The following is a 19,721-nucleotide window of genomic DNA, read 5'->3' on the forward strand; positions in this document are numbered from 1 at the left end:
TAAATCTCCTTTATTTTCTTCCCTAAATCTCTTTTATTTCCTTCCCTAAATCTTTCCCACCCCCCCAAATCTCAGTTGATGCCCTACACATCATTTCCCCCCCTTTTTTTTCTCCTCTGCCTCTCAGTTACTGAAGGCTCCCCGAGTCATTTTTAACTCCCTCTGCCTCCTGCACACAACTCAGAGGAAATCTGGGAAACCGAATTCTCGGCTCTCCAAAACAGCAAATGGAAAGTCACTTAAAGGGACACTTCTGCCTTAAAGCGGCAGCGGCGCTTTTCTCCAGCGGCGGAAAAATGGGGTTAAAACCCCCTGAAATCACCCCCCAAGGAAAAATCCCACCCCGACAACACCCAACACCTCCGAGCTCAGCCCTCCCGGGCCACCACAGGTGACAAGGCCACCCCCTCCCCTGTCCCCGGTGTCCCCGCAGCGCTCCCGGGGGATGTGCATCCCGGGAATGGGGTGGCGAATAAAAAGGAAATTTCAGCCCCCCGCCTGTCCCCCCTGCCACGCACACGGAATTCCCGGGGCTGAGGGGCCGCAATTCCAGGCAGGCACCGGCAGAAGGGTTAAGGGGGGAAGGAGGGGAAGGAAGGACCGACAGCAGGACCGACATCAAAGCAACTTCTCTGCTCCGCAGATGAGCGGATCCATCCTCACTTCATATTTTTTGCAGCTGAAGTCGAGGGAGGGGGGAAAGGGGGGGTGGGATTAACTCCTGCTCTGCCAGGGGTGGCTCCGCCGGGGCACGGGCGACACTTTCCCGGCAGGGGTGGCACGGTGGCGGGCGGTGACAGCGGCCAAGAGCGGCCGGGGGGGCCCGGGAGCAGCAGCAGCCCCGAGCGGGGGCCCGGGGGCAGCTTCGGCCCCGGGAGGGAGGAATGGGAATGGCAGCGATTTTCCTCCGCAAGTTCTGGGATGACACAAATATCCCGAATAGTTTGAGCAAAGAGCATCATTTTTTAACTGTGACAAACCTCGTTGAGTCATTGAATGAGGCAGAGAGGGGGGAAAGCGGGGGGAAAAGTTGTGTCTGCAGAGGGAAATGCAGGAGATTCCAGCCGGGAATGCCGAGGGGAAGAAACCCTGGGAAAGCGCTGGAGTGAACCCCCAGCAGCGACGTGTGGCAAAGAGCACATTCCCCTTCCCCCCAGGCTTCCCCCGAGGTAAAAAAATCCCACTTTTATGACATCAGGCAGCAAAGCGGCGCTGGAAAAGGGAATTCACTCACCTCATCATCAGGCGGCCGGAGGGGAAGGCTGCATTCTGCTGGAAAGGGGCTGGAAAAGGCGAAAGTCGGGAATTAGGAGCTGCCGGCTGGCCCTGAGCGGTGGCTCCGTGCTGCGGGGATGAAAAGAGCAGAAAGTCTTCATCACTGACCACAGGCACGGAGCTGCTCACGCCCCTCGCGCGGCACCAGCCAGTAGCGCACAGAAGTTGGGATACGGGAGAAGGAGAGGAGCGCAGGAGACCGGGAATGCTCCGGCACCGGCCGGGGGGGAAAGGGAAGGGGAAAGGGAGGGAAAATGGGGAGAAAAGGGAAAAGAAGAAAGGGAAAGGGAGAGAAAAAATGGGGAGGAAAGGAAAAGGGAAAAGGGAAAGAAAAATGGAGAGAAAAGGGAAAGTGGGAAAGGTAAAGGGAGAGAAAAAATGGGGGGAAAGGGAAAAGGGGAAAAGGAAAGGGAGAGGAAAAAATGGGGAGTAAAGGGAAAGGGGAAAGGGAAGGGAGAGAAAAAATGGGGAGGAAAGGGGAAAGGGAAAGGGAAGGGGGAAAAGGAAAGGGAAAGGGAAAGGGAAAGGGAAAGGGAAAGGGAAAGGGAAAGGGAAAGGGAAAGGTAAAGGGAAAGAAAAAATGGGGAGAAAAGAGAAGGGGGAAAGGGAAAGAGGAAGGGAGAAAAAATGGGGAGAAAAGGGAAAGAGATGGAGGGAAAGAAAAAAAGGGAGAAAAGGGAAGAGGGAAAGGGAAGGGAGGGAAAAAACAGGGAGGAAAGGGAAAGGTTAAAATGGGGAGAAAAGAGAAAGAGATGGAGGGAAAGAAAAAAAAGGGAGAAAAGGGAAGAGGGAAAGGGAAGGGAGGGAAAAAACAGGGAGGAAAGGGAAAGGTTAAGGGAAAGAAGAATCGGGTAGAAAAGGGAAAGGGGAAAAGGGTAGAATAAGGAGGGGGAAGGGAAAACTGGATAAAAAAAGGGAAAGAGGAAAAGGGAAAGAAAAAATAGGTAGAAAAGGGAAAAAAGGGGGTAAAAGGGAAGGAGTATAAAGGGGGAAAGGGAATGGGAAAGAAAAATTGGTAGAAAAGGGAAAAATGGAAAAAAGGAAAAAGTGAAAGGGTAGAAAGGGGGGAAGGGAAAGGGAGAAAAAAGCGGTAGGAAAGGAGGAAAGGGAGAGGGGAAAAGGGTAGGAAAGGTGAAAAAGAGAAAGAAAAATTTGGTAGGAAGGGGGGAAAAGGCAAAGGATATAAAGAGGAGGGAAAGGGGAATAAAAACAGGTTAGAAAAGGGAAAAGGTTAAAGAGGGGTGAGGGAGGGAAGGGAGGGAAGGAGGGAAAAGGGAAAGGGTAGAAAAGGAAAGAGGAAAAAAGGGTGGAAAAGCAGGGAAAGGATGGAAAAGGGTGAAAAAAGGGATAGAGGGGGAGGAAAAGGATGAAAAAGGGATATAAAGGGGAAAGGAATAAAGAGGAATGGAAAGAGAGAAAAGGAAAGAAGGAAAAGGGGAAAGAAGAAATGGGGATAGCCAGGGAAAAGAATGGAAAGGGAAATAAAGGTGCCAGAAAGGGAGGGAAGTGGGATACAAGGGGGAAAGGGAAATGAAAGAAAGGGGGGAAAAGGAACAGAAAGGGGGGAATTGGTACAGAAAAGGGAAAATGGAAATGGGATAAAAAGGGCATAGGAAGGAGGGGGGGGGAAATAGAAAAGGGTGAAAACAGGGGACAGAAAAGAGAGGAAAAGTGGCTAGAAGGGGGCAAAAAGGCTTCATTCCAAATGTGACACCAGAGGAAAAGTGAGCCCTGGAGCTGCCCAGGGTGCCAGAGGCCGGGATGTGCCAAACCCCGGGGACAACCCCCCCTCCCCAGCCAGCCCCTGGCCAGAGCCTTAATTAAAAAAGCTGCTCCCAACTATCAGATCACGGATTGCATTTCCAGGCCCCTCTGGAAGAGCGGCTCTGCTGGCAACGCTTCCCAAGCGCTGCCCGAGCGGGGAGCGCGGCCAGCCCCGGCTCCGATATCAAAGGAGCTCATCCCGCGGCTCCGGAGTCACTCCAGAGCCACCCCTGGCAGCAGAGCCCGCCGGGGAAACGCCAGGAATGCTCCCTGGGCAGGAGGGGCTGGGAGGTCCCCCCCATCTCAGGGTAAATGGGTGGAATAATTGTGAAATATGGAATGTTTGACTCCGGGCTCAGCGCATCCATCACAGTGCTGTCTTCCTGGGGTATTCCAGGGATATTCCTGGAGTATTCCTGGAGTATTCCCAAAGTATTCCCAGGATATTCCCAAGAGTATTCCCGGAGTATTCTCAGTGTATTCCTGGAGTATTCTCAGAGTATTCCCAGGGTATTCCTAGAGTATTGCTGGGGTATTCCCGGAGCATTCCCAAGAGCATTCCTGGAGTATTCTCAGAGTATTCCCAGGGTATTCCCAGTGTATTCCCAGAGTATCCCCAAGAGTATTCCCAGAGCATTCCCAGAGTATTCCCAGGGTATTTCCCAGAGTATTCCTGGGGTATTTCCAAGAGTATTGCTGGGGTATTCCTGGAGTATTCCCAGAGCATTCCCGGAGTATTCCCAGGACATTCCAAGAGTATTCCCAGAGCATTCCCGGGGCATTCCCAGTGTATTCCCAGGGTATTCCCAAGAGTATTCCTGGAGTATTCTCAGAGTATTCCTGGAGTATTCCTGGGGTATTTCCCAGGGTATTCCCAGGGTATTCCCAGAATATCTCCAGAGTGTTCCCGGGGTATTCCCAGAGTGTTCCCAGCACTCCCTCAGCACTGAGAGCCCTCCTTTAATCGAGTGCAATTGCAATCAAACCCCTGGCCTGGAGTCCATCCAAGGCCCTGGAAGAGCAGATCCCTATTTACAGCAGCGGCTGCAGAAATCCTTGGGAATCCTTGGGAATCCTTGGGAATCCTTGGGAATCCTTGGAAAAGGCCATTTTTGATGGTGATAACTGGGATGCACCAACTCCTCACTGGGTTTGAACTGCTCACATTTAATTATTGGGAGTTTCACAACTTCTTTTCCCCCTCTTTTCTGGTGTTTTCCAGCCCCACAAGAGAGCAAACATTTCCTGGCATCTCTGGGATATGGCTGGGACATGGAAAACTCTGATCCCTGGGATTGCTCTCCAGTCCCCTCTAGAAATATGGGCTGTGTGTAAATAAATATATTAAAAATACAAGATCTAGATAACAGATGATGTGTGGAAACACTGAAAAATATGGTGAATATAATCTATGATGTATATGGAAATATATATATATAATATATATAGGGTTTTTATATATGGTCTGTATAATACATGGGGTATATATATGAAAAAATATATATTAAAAATAAATCTATAAAATTAGAGCCACTCTTTCAGATCCAAAGCCTCTGCAATTCCATCCAAGGCCTATTTTGGATGAAACCCAGAACTAAAATATTCTTTTTTTCTCCCACTTTGCCTCCAGCACATCCCAACAATCCCAAGCTCTCCATGGGGGAACACTCCTGGATGCTGCTGGTGGCATCCCAGTTCTCCCAGTACCCCCCAGTGCTGCACTGGTTTAGCTTCTTCTCAAAGTTCAACACAGCTGGGATTTTTCCTTGAGGGAAACATCCCAATCCATGCCCTGAACAGCAAATCCATGCATCCATCACAGATATTCCAGGAAAAAGGTACCCTGGGCTGGATTTTAGCAAATATCCCTGGGAATGGAGCACTCCCACCCAGGAGCAGGGATGGAGGAGGGGAAAACGCTCCTGAGGTAAATCCAGAGGAACTCTGGGGCTGCCCTGGGTCTTGGCTCCAGATTCTGGATATTTTTGGAAGCCTCGTTCCGAGGGCAAAATGATGCAGTTTAAAGTTCACACTGGATCCATGGGTTGATCCCTCATGGGATTGCCCAAGAGCAGCTTCTCCTTGTGCACACCAAAATCCCTGGGCTGAGTCCCCCCTTCCCAGCCACACTGGATCCAGGGATTTGGGTTGATCCCTCATGGGATTGCCCCAGAGCAGCTTCTCCTTGTGCACACCAAAATCCCTGGGCTGAGTCCCCCCTTCCCAGCCCTGCTCCCTCTGCCTCGGCCAGGACCTTCCTCATGGATCAGAAATCCAGCCCAGGAGCCTTTTCCTGCAGGAATCACCTCACCAAGAAATATTCCTTAAAAACTGCACTCAAAGAACGCCCACACCACCCTCTGGAGGCCTCAGAATTCCCTGTTTCCCAAGGAATTGTGGTTTTTTCCCCCAGAGGGGTGATGACCCCATCAGCTTTGGATGCAGGATGGAAATGCCCTGGTCCTTGGCACATGGAATTTCTTCCATGCTCATCTAACTCATGTGGGAATTTCCAAGGAGTCAGGTGGGCTCAAAACCATCTCCACCTTATCCTTGAAAATGTTTTCCAAGTACAGCTGGGCGTGTAATTTTAAATTGATTATAATAACGTATTAATTATCCACCGTGAGTGCACTGCAGTGCTGGCTCATATGGAACATTTTCCCTCTGATTTGATCCCGTTTATCCAGAGGCTGCTGCAGGACAGGGGCTTTGCAGCTTCACTGCCACGAGATCAGCATTTGTCCTCCTGGTTCTCTGCTCCTCCAGGATGTTCCCACCACTGGAGTGAGATGGTTCCAAGGAAGGGGCTGAGGATCCATCCCAGGGGTTGATTTGTGGAATTCCGGGCTGGTTTGAGCTGGCAGGGACCTGAAAGCTCATCCCATTCCATGTGCAGGGACACCTTCCACTGTCCCAGGCTGCTCCAAGCCCATCCAGTCATGGATGGGAATTTTGGAGGCAGCTCCAAAACCACTCATCTTCCCCATTTCCTTACTCTCCCAGGCACCTCAAACCCCCAATCCAAGCAGCTCCAGGCTGGAAATCAGGACCTTGGCAGGACCAAGGCAGGGGGATTATCCCTTTGCCAGGACAGAGTTGGAGCATCCCTTCCCAGCCCTTCCAGGCTTCCATCTGGGAATGCAGCTCTGCAAGCAGAGCAGAGGCCCAGGGTGTGGTGAGTGCAGAGGGAAGCAGGGCAGGGATGAATGGAACCTTTCACCGAGGAATTCCCCAGCTCCAAAGCGGGCGGGGAACGTTCCCTGGGACACCGGGACACAACTCCCTTAAAGTGGGGACAGGGAGAACCACGGAGGAGCTGCAGGAAGGGGGGGAAAATAATCCCTGGAGCAGCAGTGGGGGGCTGCAGGAGGCCCTTCTCCCAGCCCTGAAAGCTGTCCTTATTTTTCCCTGCAATTCCGTCTCCGAGGGCTCCCGAACATTTACATTTTTTCTCGGAGCTGTGGAGTTTATTCAGGGGGGAAAAAGCTCCGCTCATAAATGGCTGCATTGATGCTCTCACACTTCCATACATCCAGCTCCATCCACCTCAGACAACCGGCCTATTTTTCCCTGCTCCACATTGTGCAGGAATTATTCCCGTCTCCCGCCCGGCCACGCGCCCCACACACCCCCAGCCGAGCCATGAATGGCCGCAGTGTCCGCAGGCTGCTCCCAGAACCCTCGGAAAAGGGGGGAAAAAGCTCCAAAAAAGCCGAAGGACGGGGTATAATGATCCCTTCACGCTCTCCAGACAGGATTATTTCACCTCCACGCCCTCCTCCAGCTCTTTTTTCCCTGCTTGAAAAATAAATATATAAGGGAAAAAAGCCGAGGAAATGATCCCTTAGTGCTGCCGCACAAAAATGCCGCGGCCTCGCTCGCTGTTGTCTCCCTCCTGCAGCCAGAACAAACTCCACACGCTCCTTTCTCCTGCTCCTCACCGGGAGATTACTACGGGGAAATGTTTTCCCTCCCACACTCTCAGCCGTCCTGGAATTCTTTCTGTCAAACTCAGCTGGAAGCTTCTCCCCATTCCCAGAAGTTCTGGGTACCTGCAGGCAAAGCCTGGGTGAGGCTGGCAGGGGGTGGAAGGAGCTGGGGAGGTCTCAGCCCTCCCCTCCATGGCCTGCATCCATGGATTTGGGGAGCAGGGAGCTGGGAGCTCAGCGCTGAGCCCAGATTTTATTGCTTTTTCCTGGAGCCAACACCTTTGTCTGACCTTTCATCCCCCCTGCCCTGCACACCCCACTGCCCCAGCAAGATCCCCCAGCCCCAGACCCCTCTGCCAGGGGAGAGCAGCATTCCCAGCAGCTCTGGGATCACTCCCAATATCCCTGCTGCATCCCCCCAGCCCCAAACCCCTCTCTTAGGGGGAGAGCAGCATTCCCAGGACCCCCAGGATCACTCCCAATATCCCTGCTGCATCCCCCCAGACCCCTCTCCCAGGGGAGAGGAGCATTCCCAACAGCTCTGGGATCACTCCCAATATCCCTGCTGCAGCCCCCCAGACCCAGACCCCTCTGCCAGGGGAGAGCAGCATTCCCAGCAGCTCTGGGATCACTCCCAGCATCCCTGCTGCAGCCCCCAGACCCCTCTGCCAGGGGGACAGCAGCATTCCCAGCACCCCCAGAACCACTCCCAATATCCCTGCTGCATCCCCCCAGCCCCAGACCCCTCTGCCAGGGGAGAGCAGGATTCCCAGCACCCCCAGGATCACTCCCAGCATCCCTGCTGCAGCCCAGGATGGCAAAGAGGAGCCCTGTGTGCCTCCCAACGCCGCCCCACGGACACATAGGTGCCATTATGCTCAGCTGGCCCCAAAAGCTCGGGGATAATATTTTTTTTAGCACTGGACTAAATATTTTTAACATATGCAAACATCCATGACTGAGGCAGCCACAGAGCCCGGGAGCTGGGATGCTGCTGCAGCTTCCAGGATGGAACAATGTCACCTTTCTCCTCCCTGTCCCGGCACCAGCAGAGGCGAGGGGGAAAAGGGGGCAAAGCCAAGCGTGGCAGCTTTCCAGGGTGGATTCTGCAGTGGGAAAAGGGGTCTGGGCTCCTCCAGGGATGCACAGAGCAGAGGTTTGTGTCTGCAGCAAACATTCCCCCTGTGTGAGGGGAAACGTTCCCGGCTTTAGGCAAACAAAAAGGTGCTGGGTCAGGTAAGTGGAGCAGAAAGTTCTGCTGGAGGGAAGTAGGTCAGGCCTGGATGGAGCAGCACGGCCGGGAGTGTGCCAGCCTGGCTGGGTATGAACCCAGCATTCCCGATTTATGGATGGGGAAACTGAGGCACGAGGCCAAGGGCGTGCCAGCCTGGCTGGGTATGAACCCAGCATTCCCGATTTATGGATGGGGAAACTGAGGCACGAGGCCAAGGGCGTGCCAGCCTGGCTGGGTATGAACCCAGCATTCCCGATTTATGGATGGGGAAACTGAGGCACGAGGCCAAGGGCGTGCCAGCCAGGCTGGGTATGAACCCAGCATTCCCAATCTATGGATGGGGAAACTGAGGCATAAACCAAGGAAGTGCCAGACCCAGCATTCCAAATTTATGGATGGGGAAACAAGGCCAGGGATGTGCCAGAGCCAGCATTCCCACTTTATGGATGGGGAAACTGAGGCACAAGGTCAGGGATGTACCATTCCCCAGGATTGGGATCTGGCTGCTGGATACTCTGGGATTGGGATCTGGCTGCTGGATTCCCAGGATTGGGATCTGGCTGCTGGGTGTGACTGGGATTGGGATCTGGCTGCTGGGTGTGACTGGGATTGGGATCTGGCTGCTGTCCCCGGGCTCTCCCAGCTGGAGCTGCTCCTCCAACGTGAGCATTTTGCTGCTGGCTGTGCTGGCCCGGCCGGGACGTGCGGATTTGGGATGGGGACACGGAGCCACGGCTGCTCTCGAGCTTCCTTTGGGGCTGGAATGAAAACAAGCAAAGCTCGCCCGGCCCCTGCTCCTGCTGAGCCAAAACCGCTCCAGCCGTGCCCGGCAGCGGGAACAGCGGAGCTGGGAACGGCCGGGGGGATGTGCCTCTGGGATTTGGGGGCACTGCCGGGGGCACCGGGGGGAGGCCCCAGAGCTCTGCCCCATCCCCGGGCTCCTGCTTGGTCTGGGGGGATGTGGGACCCTGCTGGTGCCCCGATGGCATTGGGGGGTGAATGCCAGCACTGTGTCGCTGTCCCTGCTCCCAGGCTGCTGTCCCCTTCCTGCAGGAATGCCCCAGGCATCCAGGGCTCAGAACAGGTCTGACCCTGCACATGTGACACTCCAGGGCTCAGTACAGGTCTGATCTCACACATGTGACACTCCAGGGCTCAGTACAGGTCTGATCTCACACATGTGACACTCCAGGGCTCAGTACAGGTCTGATCTCACACATGTGACACTCCAGGGCTCAGTACAGGTCTGATCTCACACATGTGACACTCCAGGGCTCAGTACAGGTCTGATCTCACACATGTGACACTCCAGGGCTCAGTACAGGTCTGATCTCACACATGTGACACTCCAGGGCTCAGTACAGGTCTGATCTCACACATGTGACACTCCAGGGCTCAGTACAGGTCTGATCTCACACATGTGACACTCCAGGGCTCAGTACAGGTCTGATCTCACACATGTGACACTCCAGGGCTCAGTACAGGTCTGATCTCACACATGTGACACTCCAGGGCTCAGTACAGGTCTGATCTCACACATGTGACACTCCAGGGCTCAGTACAGGTCTGATCTCACACATGTGACACTCCAGGGCTCAGTACAGGTCTGATCTCACACATGTGACACTCCAGGGCTCAGTACAGGTCTGATCTCACACATGTGACACTCCAGGGCTCAGTACAGGTCTGATCTCACACATGTGACACTCCAGGGCTCAGTACAGGTCTGATCTCACACATGTGACACTCCAGGGCTCAGTACAGGTCTGATCTCACACATGTGACACTCCAGGGCTCAGTACAGGTCTGATCTCACACATGTGACACTCCAGGGCTCAGTACAGGTCTGATCTCACACATGTGACACTCCAGGGCATGGTACAGGTCTGATCTCACACATGTGAAGCTCCAGGGCTCCGTTTTCGGGCCGTTGAGGCGCAGGAAGATTGGGATTGTGCCAGAACAAGCACCACAGAGGCGGCAGCACGGTGCCAACCCTCTCCTGTGCCCGTGGGATGAAGGGATGCTCTGCAGCATCCAGCCAGGATGGGGCTCAGCCAGACCCAGCTCCTGCTCCCTCCCCGTGTCCCCAGGGCTGCTGGCATGCAGATCCTGTGCCACAGGTGGCTCCAGGTGACCGCTGGCACTGGCAGGAGCCACCTTTGCCAAGGGTTCAGCATCGATTCCACGGCAGAGCTGTCCCCACTTTGGGATTTATATCTTGCTCTGGGATTCCTGAGGGACATCTGGAGTGACCTCGGAAAAGAAAAGCTGGGAATGTTGCAGGAGTGAGGCAGCACCTCCCCGGGGCAGGGTGTCCTGGAGCCTGGCACCCTCTGGCCACCACGGGGTCACCTGCCCGGAGGTGCCACCACAGCTTCCAGCTCTTGATTCCAGGGTTGTGCCTGGCACAGCCACAGGACTGACTGTCCTTTTCCATCTCCAATCAACCAGTTAATCCTGGGTTTTCCAGCTCCATCACTTCCAAACAAACCTCCAGGGTGTCACCTGCAGCCCCGAGCCCGTTCCTGCCTCCATCCCCCCGAACCTGGCTGCAATTCAATCCCTCTCCTTTCTTTTCCTGTGTTTGGAGTTGAACAGGAGCAATGAGGAGGGAGCAGCACCTTCCTCTTCCTTCTGTCCTGGACCTGGCCGTGTCCCAGTCCTGCAGGGATCATCCAGAGCCACTCTGGATGGCTCATGGCTGATCCAGAGCTGGAGCAGGGATGCTCTGGGGACTTGGGACAGCCCATCCAGTCCTGCTGCATCCCCCGATGTCACCACAGCCAGGAGCTTCCCCAAATTTCTCCTAACACCAACCAGGCTTTCCTTCATTCCCATTTCCATCCCAGCTCCTTCCCACCACCAAGTCCAGACCCTCTTTAAAGTTTTATTGGAGCCACAGTGGCTCAGTCTGAATTTTTTTGGAGTATGTGAATCAAAAGCAGCTTTTCAGAGGGTTTTGAGCTGCTGGAGGGTTAAAAAACCATAAAAAGAGGAGGAGGAGAAGGTGGTTTGTGCCCTGGTCTGGGTCTTTGCTCTGCACAGACTTCATTCCCACCCTGGGGTGCTCAGGAAGGAGGGACAGCCCCCAGTCGCTGCAGAATTCCAGAGAAATGCTTTTCCTCCAAATTATGGCAGAGGAAATTCAGTATTTTTTTAGGACTTGGCTTTGCATAACAACAACCAGCGTGGGGAGAACAATTCCAGCTCCACACAAACAGCTCCCAAGAACCTCCCAGCAGCTCCAGCCCCACCACGGCCCTGCCTGTCCCCAGCTGTCACCTGCAGGGCCAGCACACGGCCCCAGGGCCACCCGTGGGAGGCAGAAGGGGACAAAGTTCTGACAGGACAAAAGGATGTGGCCTCAGGCTGTGCCAGGGGAGAGCCAGGTCGGACATCAGGAGGAATTTCTGCATGGAAAGGGGGTCAGGGATTGGAAGTGCCCAGGGAGCTTTGGGGTTCCCATCCCTGGAGGTGTCCCAGGCCACGTTGGATGGGATTGGAGCAACCTGGGATAGGGGAAGGTGTCAGGGCTAGAACTGGAAGAGCTTTAAGGTCCCTTCCAACCCAACCCAACCCAACCCAACCCTACCCAACCCATCCCATGCTTTTCATAGGGAATGGGGACTGGGAAAGGAATGAGGACACCCTCAGGGGTGAAACACCTCGGTGGTGGGAAGAGGAAGGGAGTTGGTGCTGCTTTGCCCAGAAATGCCCCATTTCCGCTGGCACAGACCCAATGCCAGCAGAAATGTTGGGAAAACAATCTGGAACATGGCTTTGGCCAGTATTCCTGGAGTTCCAAACCAAGAGAGAACATATCTATGGATCCATCCCAATGGATGGAGACGAGGTTATTTCAGCCACCCAAAACCCACTTGGGAATCTGGAGGTAGAGACTGAGCCACTTTTGGGCTCTGCTGCCCCAGAAGTCCCTCCATGGCCACGGCCCTGCCCTGTCCTCCCCCACGGTGCCCCCCAGCCCAAATCCCAGACCCTTCTGAGATGTTTCTGCAGAGCTCCAGGAGAACCCAGCACATCCCCGGGGCTGTTCCCAGGGGAGCAGGACATCCACCCCCCAGCAGCTGGGCCAGGACCAGCCCAGGCACGGAATTATTTGTGTTTAGATAAACACTGACACATCTTCAGAGCAAAAACAGCAAAGGGAACACCAGGAGTGAGTTCTCCAACCAAAACTTCCCGGGAGAAAACACAGCGCAGGTGAAGGACCCCAATCCATGAACCTGGCCTTATTTCTGCTTCCTACACCAAATCCTGGAGCTTCTTGGCTCCAGCTATTCCCTGAAGAGGGAATTCAGCCCTCTGTGAGCAGCTGGGAAGCAGCCCCAGCCCCAGGGCTGCTTTCCCAGCCCTAAAATCCCACTTGGGGCTGTTTGTCCTGACCAAACAGTAGCGGATTTGTGCCATAAATCCCCATTAATGAACAATCCCCATCAGCCCATTCCCATTTTCCAGAGTTTGTGGGGATGAGCACACAGTTCCCTCCTGCAGCAGCCAGAGCTTTCCATTCAAGGGCTGCCCATTAAATGTCCGGGCTCATCCACAGAATCCAAATATTTCAAATCCTGACAAATTTAAACACACAGAGGTCTCGTGGAGTCATTTTCCTGAAGGCTTCTTTCAAACAAAAGCCTGACACTTAATCCATGAGCACGTTGTCCATGGGAACGGGGGGAGCATGGGGGGTTTGTGCCAAGGGTTGGAATATCCTGCACGTGCTGTGCTGGCACAGAGCAGCTTTGAGCTCTGAGGGGAAGGAGGACAAAATCCCATGGACAAACCATGGGAGGATCCTCGGTTTATTGCCACGTATCCAAAATATCCCAACTTTTTAGCAGGGCTTGTTGCAATAGGACACAGGGAATGGCTTCCCATTGCCTGAAGGCAGGGATAGATGGGATTTTGGGGAGGAATTCCTCCTTGGCAGGGTGGGCAGGCCCTGGCACAGGTGCCCAGAGCAGCTGTGGCTGCCCCTGGATCCCTGGCAGTGCCCAAGGCCAGGCTGGACAGGGCTGGGAGCAGCCTGGGATGGTGGAAGGTGTCCCTGCCATTCAGGGGTGGCACTGGTGGGGCTTTAAAGTCCTTCCAACCCAAATAATTCTGGGATTTTATCTGGAAGCTCTAAAGGGTTTCAGTGACTCCCCATGACACGAGGGTGACCCTGAACTTTGAGTTTTCATCCTGATGCTCTCCAGACGGAAAGCTGTCCCATGGAATGCACCCTGGTGGGATTTATCCCAATGGGGTTGTACCCTGGTGGGATACATCCTGATGGGATGAATCCTAATGGGATTTATCCTGATGGGATGAATCCTGGTGGGATTTATCCTGATGGAGCTGAATCCTGGTGGGATACATCCTGGTGGGATGAATCCTAATGGGATTTATCCTGATGGGATGAATCCTGGTGAGATTTATCCTGGTGGGGCTGAATCCTGGTGGGATACATCCTGATGGGATGAATCCTAATGGGATATATCCTGATGGGGCTGAATCCTGGTGGGATTTATCCTGATGGGATGAATCCTGGTGGGATTTATCCTTGTGGGGTTGAATCCTGATGGGATATATCCTGATGGGATACAACCTGCTGGGATTTATCCTGATGGAGCTGAATCTTGGTGGGATTTATCCTGATGGGGCTGAATCCTGGTGGGATTTATCTTGGTGGGGCTGAATCCTGGTGAGATTTATCCTCATGGGATGAATCCTGGTGGGATATACCCTGATGGGAATGAATCCTGGTGGGGCTGAATCCTGGTGGGATATATCCTGATGGGATGCAGCCTGGTGGAAGGATGTTTGATGGAGCAGCATCCCAATGGAATTCATCCCGATGTTTGCACCCTGATACGACTCATCCTGATTTGGGGCTGTCCCAGGGATTGGTCCCGGTGGGCTGTGTCCTGAGGGGCTCTTTCTGCTGGAGCTGATCCCTGATGGGATGCAGCCTGGTGGAGGGATGTTTGATGGGGTGCATCCAGATGGAGCAATCCCAATGGAATTCATCCCGATGTTTGCACCCTGATACGACTCATCCTGATTTGGGGCTGTCCCAGGGATTGGTCCCGGTGGGCTGTGTCCTGAGGGGCTCTTTCTGCTGGAGCTGATCCTGCTGGGATCCATCCCCGTGGGGTCGCTCCTGGCCGGGATCATCCCGACCGCCGTGCATCCCGGTGGGATCCATCCGGCCGGGATTTTTCCCGCTGTACGTTCTCGTGTGGCAAACAGGTGGCGATGTTGTACTCCAGGATTTCAGCTTCCCGCCCCAAAACGCCGGCTGCTGTCCAAAACCTGCTCGGGAGCCTCCCTGGCCCATGTTCCCCCCAGGAATCCTTTGGGAACGGAGGAGAGCGGTGCCGCGGTGATCCCAAGCTTTATCCCGCGCTTTAATTAGGATAAACCCAAGCGAAAGCCTCTCCTTCCATTCCCTTTTAATCAAGGCATGGGACAGAACTCCAGCTCTTGCAAGTGCATTTTTCCCTAGAGCCTGGAAGAGGAAAGTCGGGATGCTTTGGGAAAGGTGCACCAGGCCATGGATGCAGACACAGGAATTGTGTTTAGGATGCCAGGATGGGACACACGAGGGTGGAACACCCAGGGATGCAGAGATCCATCCTGTGAGCTGATCCCATGGACCTGTACTTCCCAGGCTGGCATTCTCAGGAATCCTTTGGGAACGGAGGAGAGTGGTGCCACGGTGATCCCAAGCTTTATCCCGCACTTTAATTAGGATAAACCCAAGCGAAAGCCTCTCCTTCCATTCCCTTTTAATCAAGGCAAGGGACAGAACTCCAGCTCTTGCAAATGCATGTTTCCCTATAGCCTGGAAGCGAGGAGGAAAGTTGGGATGCTTTGGGAAAGGTGCACCAGGCCATGGATGCAGACACAGGAATTGTGTTTAGGATGCCAGGATGGGACACACGAGGGTGGAACACCCAGGGATGCAGAGATCCATCCTGTGAGCTGATCCCATGGACCTGCACTTCCCAGGCTGGCATTCTGCAGGATCTGTGGGCACTGAGGCTCTGGAGCAGCAGGAATGTCACCAGGATAAGGGGATTTCCCTCTGGCATGGCAGAAATTCCTCATCTCGGAGGGAAAGAAGCTCCTGTGATGTGCTGGGTGCTCCCAGGGATTGCTTGTGATCCCAAAGGATGCAGCTCTGAGGGGACAGGGCCATGCTGGTGTGGCCACCTCTGCCCCCCATTCCCTGCGGAGCACCCGGAGCGATGCCACCCCAAATTCCCACAAAACCAGAAGCTTCCAAGGGCTTTGCATCCCCTCACCCTGATTTCCCAGAGGAGCACATCTCACAGCGCTGGGGTCACTCTGAACCAAGCCCCTGTGCTGGGTCTGTCTCCTACTCCCTGTCCTTCCCAGGGAGAGGTGGAAGCTCCAGGAGAGGCCCCTCCAAGCCTGGCCCACCCCCCGGGACATCGGGCAGTGCCACGTCCTGCAGTGATGTCACCTCTCAGCCAAGTCCTCGTGCCTGTCACTGATGCCAGAGGGTGGAGGGCAAAGGAAAACAGCTCCAGAGGCACCTGGACAAAGATCTCCATCCTTTCTGCAAGTGTCGCCTGCCCAGGAAAAGCTGGAGGTGCAGCCAGGAATTCCAGGGGTTCTTTGCAGCTCTTGGGATGACAGAGGCTGGGAAGGTGAGGAGTGGCAGGATGGGGATGCTGGAATGCAGCAGCAGTGACAGCAATTCCCAGGGTGAGAGGAACGGGCTCTGTGCTGGGATGTGTTGGAAGGGTGCTGGGAAAAGCAGCTGCACTTCCCTGCCACAGGGGTTTCCTGACTTTCTGCTGCTCCTGCAGGAGCTGGGTTCTGCTGCCTCAGCCACGCTGCACAGCCCAAGGTTTCCATCCTGGAGAGGGCACGGGTGTCATGGAAGGCACAAGCACACACTGCAGCAGCCAGGTCCCACCACCAGCCCAAATCCATCCTTTTCCCACAGCTGGGATCACTGGGAAGTCAGAGCCTGCAGCACAGCCTGTAGGATGGTGAAGCAGCCCTGGCATGGACACTTTTCCTCCAGCAATGTTTCTTTGCTGGCCCCAAATCCTGGGAGAATCTGGGAGCACAACATTCCAGGAGATCCAGGGAATGTCTCTGCAAATGGGCTGGGACAGACGGACAAATGCCCATGGATGTTGTTTATATGGAGCTAGGGAATGGCAGCCCAGAGCTGAAATAAATCCACCTGCCCATGGAAAATGCCTTTCCAGTGGCTTCCAGCCCTTCCAGCAGCAGCAGGGCCATCCTGGGAAAGCTGCCTTGGGATAAAATCACTGATTTTTAGAGGCTTTGAGTAAATGTCAGTTTTGTGCTCTCTTGGTATTCCCTGGAGTGGGAATCAGCAGCAGGATGGGCACTTCCACAAGTGATTCCTGGTTTCCCACCTTTGGACGCAGCCCAGGCATTTCCCTGGGAATACTCAGCCCTGTGGGGGGAATTCTGTGGAACAGAATCATGGACTGGTTTGGGTGGGAGGGGACCTTAAAGCTCATCCCATCCCACCCCTGCCGTGGGCAGGGACACCTCCCACTAGCCCAGGTTGCTCCAGTCTGGCCTAGGACACTAGGGATGAGGCGGACACAAATTCTCTGGAAAAAATGTGCAAGAGCCTCCCCAAAATTATTCCAGAGCGATGAATTCCTTGAGAATCTGTGTCAAACACCGCTGGGATAACGCCCTTCCTTCCACACCTGCACTTCCCTCTTGGCTGGTGCCTTGATGACCTTCAAGGAGCCCAAAACTCCCATGAAAAGAGCACATGGCACCAGGAACATCCCATAACAGCCCTACAAACCCAGCCCAAAGGACGGGAACGTGCAAATCCCAGCTCCTCACTCCCGCTCTGCCAGCAGCCAGAGAAACGCTCCTTCTGTGAAAGCATCATAAATATCCCAGGATCTGCAGCCCCCGGGGGCTGCACGGGGGATGCTGTCATCGAGGAAGGAGCAGGGAGCAGCAGCCACCCGCTCCTGACTCACCCAGGGACGCGGCCCTGTTCCCTGTTTCCATCATCTCCCGCGTTTTATTTGCCTGAGGTTGTTGGTAACTGTTGCTTAGTAGTGGCCACGGGCTCTTTAACACCTTTCTGCTCCAAGCACCGCCGGCCAAAAGGGATGGGGGACATTCCAAGAGGGTTTGAAGCCCACGGGGAGCTCCCCATGGATGATTTTTGGGTTTCAGAGTCCTGCAGGAGCAATCCCGACGGCACAAGGAGTGACCGGGATGTTTTCATGGGATGCACAACCAGGAGGTTATGGAGCAGCTCCAGCTGAAACGGGGCTTGGGAGATGGACAAAATCCGTGTGCTGGTTGGGGAGAGGAGCGTTCCAGCATTCCAGGTCCTGAAACGTGCCCCCATCTCCCTCCAAAGGCAGCCGGAGCTGACCCAGGGGTCAGGCTTTGCCACCCACAGCTGGCCACAGCTGGACCCGCTGCTGAGTGTGGAGACCAGACCCTACCCACACGAAAAAAGGAGGGATTGGGAATTTTCGCTCATTCCTTGGGCAGCTCGGTGCAGCCACGAGCCTGGATCAGGCAGGACGTACCAGGGGAATCTCAGATTTGGGAATGCCAGGGTCACCCCCAGAGCTGGGAGAGGGAAGCTGGGCTGGGAGGGTGGCACGGAGATGGCACACATCACCCAGGAACAGGGAATTCCAGAATCCCAGAATGGGGTTGGAAAGGACACTGAAGATTCTCCAGTCCCACCCTGAACACCTCCCACCATCCCAGGCTGCTCCAAGCCCTGTCCAGCCTGGCCCTGGGCTCTTCCAGGGATCCAGGGGAGCCACAGCTGCTCTGGGCACCCTCACAGGGAAGAATCTCTTCCCCAAAACCGGCCTTGCCACCACAGGGTTGCAGAGATGTCACCTTAAAGTGCCTTTCCTGGGAGCACAGGGATCCTGAAAAGGGACAAACCTCCCAGGAAGGCGATCCCACGGGATGGCAGGGGAACACTGAGCTGTTTTCCAGGAATGGGGTTTGCAGGGCTATGCTTTGGGACAGAGATGTTGCTTTTAGAGTAACTCTCACTTTTTGGGATATGAGGAAACGATGCTTCCACAGAGGATTAAAAATGTAATCCTGTCACCACCAACCCTGCTGGGAGTGCCTAGGCCCAAAAATCCAGTAAATGCTGATATCCTGCTAACCCCACATGGAAAAAAATCAGATTTTGTTTTTCACTGATGCATTTTTGCAGCGAGGAGCCGGGTATTCCAGGAGATCTCCGAAACCCAGGAGCTGCCTCTCTGCCTGCCTCGAAATCCTCGCTGTGCCACAAGCTTGGACACTTCTCCGAAAGGAAAATTAAAATTCCATGAGGCAGAAAACACAAAATTTGGGAACAGCCAGACTGAGGATCTGCACAGTGCTAAACCCGAGGCAGCCACTGAGTCACCAGCTCGTTTCTAACCGCTGGAAAGTGATCTGTGCTCAGCTTATCCCAGGAATAATCCTGGAACCATCATCCTGAACGGGTTAACCTCGGCTGTTTAGGAGCAAAACCTCGACTGCATATTTTTCTTGCATTTCCCATAAACAAAACTGCAATGTTTTCGTGGGGGGACTTCTCATAAATTAAACAGCCCCGGCGACTCATCAGCTCCACCGTGAATTTGGCCACGCTGGAGTTACTGGGTTTAGCCCTCAGGCTTAAGTAAAACTTTGCTCTGTCCTAAGTTTCTGAATTATTCCCAAAAATCCAACTTTTACAGCCAAGGTAGGACCTGTGAGGCGCTGATCCCAAGAGAAACGATCCAACCTTTGCACAGCTTCTTTGCAAAGTCCCAAAAGAGCAGAAGGATGTTTTTTAACACTCTAAAAACTGCCCAGGGATTTTTCCAAGCGGGACTAAGGCGGCTGCTCCGAGCAGCTCCGTACCTGGACACTGCCAGGACATCTCCATCCCCCAGACCCCTATTCCCAAACTTTCCAGCTGCACAGCCAGCACCGTTTGCTTCCCCCTTTCCCCACCCCCAGCAGCGCCAGCGATAGAGAGAAACCCAAGGGATTTCCCAAGAAAAGAAGGGATTTTCCAAGAGAACGCCCTCACCTTTCCCGCAGAGCCGGGAGCTGCCTTTGCTGCCTTTCCAAGCCTCTCTCTGCACTATCTCCAGTCTTCCCGCAGCTCCCGCCGAGCTGGAAATATCATTAAGCTCCAGTGAGGCCAAAAAAAAAAAAAAATATCCCCGGGAAAGCGTGGCAATATCCAAAGGGAGGGGAGCGAAGGTGTCGGGACGGCCGAGCCGCGGGACCCCGCTCCACCTGCGCCGGGCTGCGGGAATCCTCCGGCGTGGAGCAGGCATGGATACTCCTCTGCTGTGTGCGGATGACTTCACTTCATTAGCATGCTCCTGAGAGTTCTCCCCGACTGTCTTTTTTACTGACTTTAAGGCTCTGCTAATCAAAATCCTGGAGTGGTTAACTATTTCCTGGCGCCGGGGCTTGGGGAAGATGGAAATCCTCGGGAC

The 19,721-nt window shown here is 54.3% G+C and overlaps 1 protein-coding gene across 2 annotated transcripts in view; it reads right to left on the bottom strand.

The window, feature by feature from the left end:
* ZNF469 (zinc finger protein 469) overlaps positions 1-19,721 on the bottom strand; it is an 83,128-nt gene that overhangs the window by 38,801 nt on the left and 24,606 nt on the right. Inside the window, exon 2 of one of the 2 annotated variants that reach the window (XM_039696571.1) lies at positions 1,235-1,344. The gene's annotated coding sequence lies outside the window, so the exon portion shown is untranslated. Of the gene's footprint in view, positions 1-1,234; positions 1,356-19,721 lie in introns of those variants that run through there. The other variant, XM_039696572.1, reaches the window with a different exon arrangement.

Source organism: Passer montanus, unplaced genomic scaffold, assembly GCF_014805655.1.
Source record: "Passer montanus isolate IOZ18808 unplaced genomic scaffold, ASM1480565v1 scaffold98, whole genome shotgun sequence".
Lineage (NCBI taxonomy): Eukaryota > Metazoa > Chordata > Aves > Passeriformes > Passeridae > Passer > Passer montanus.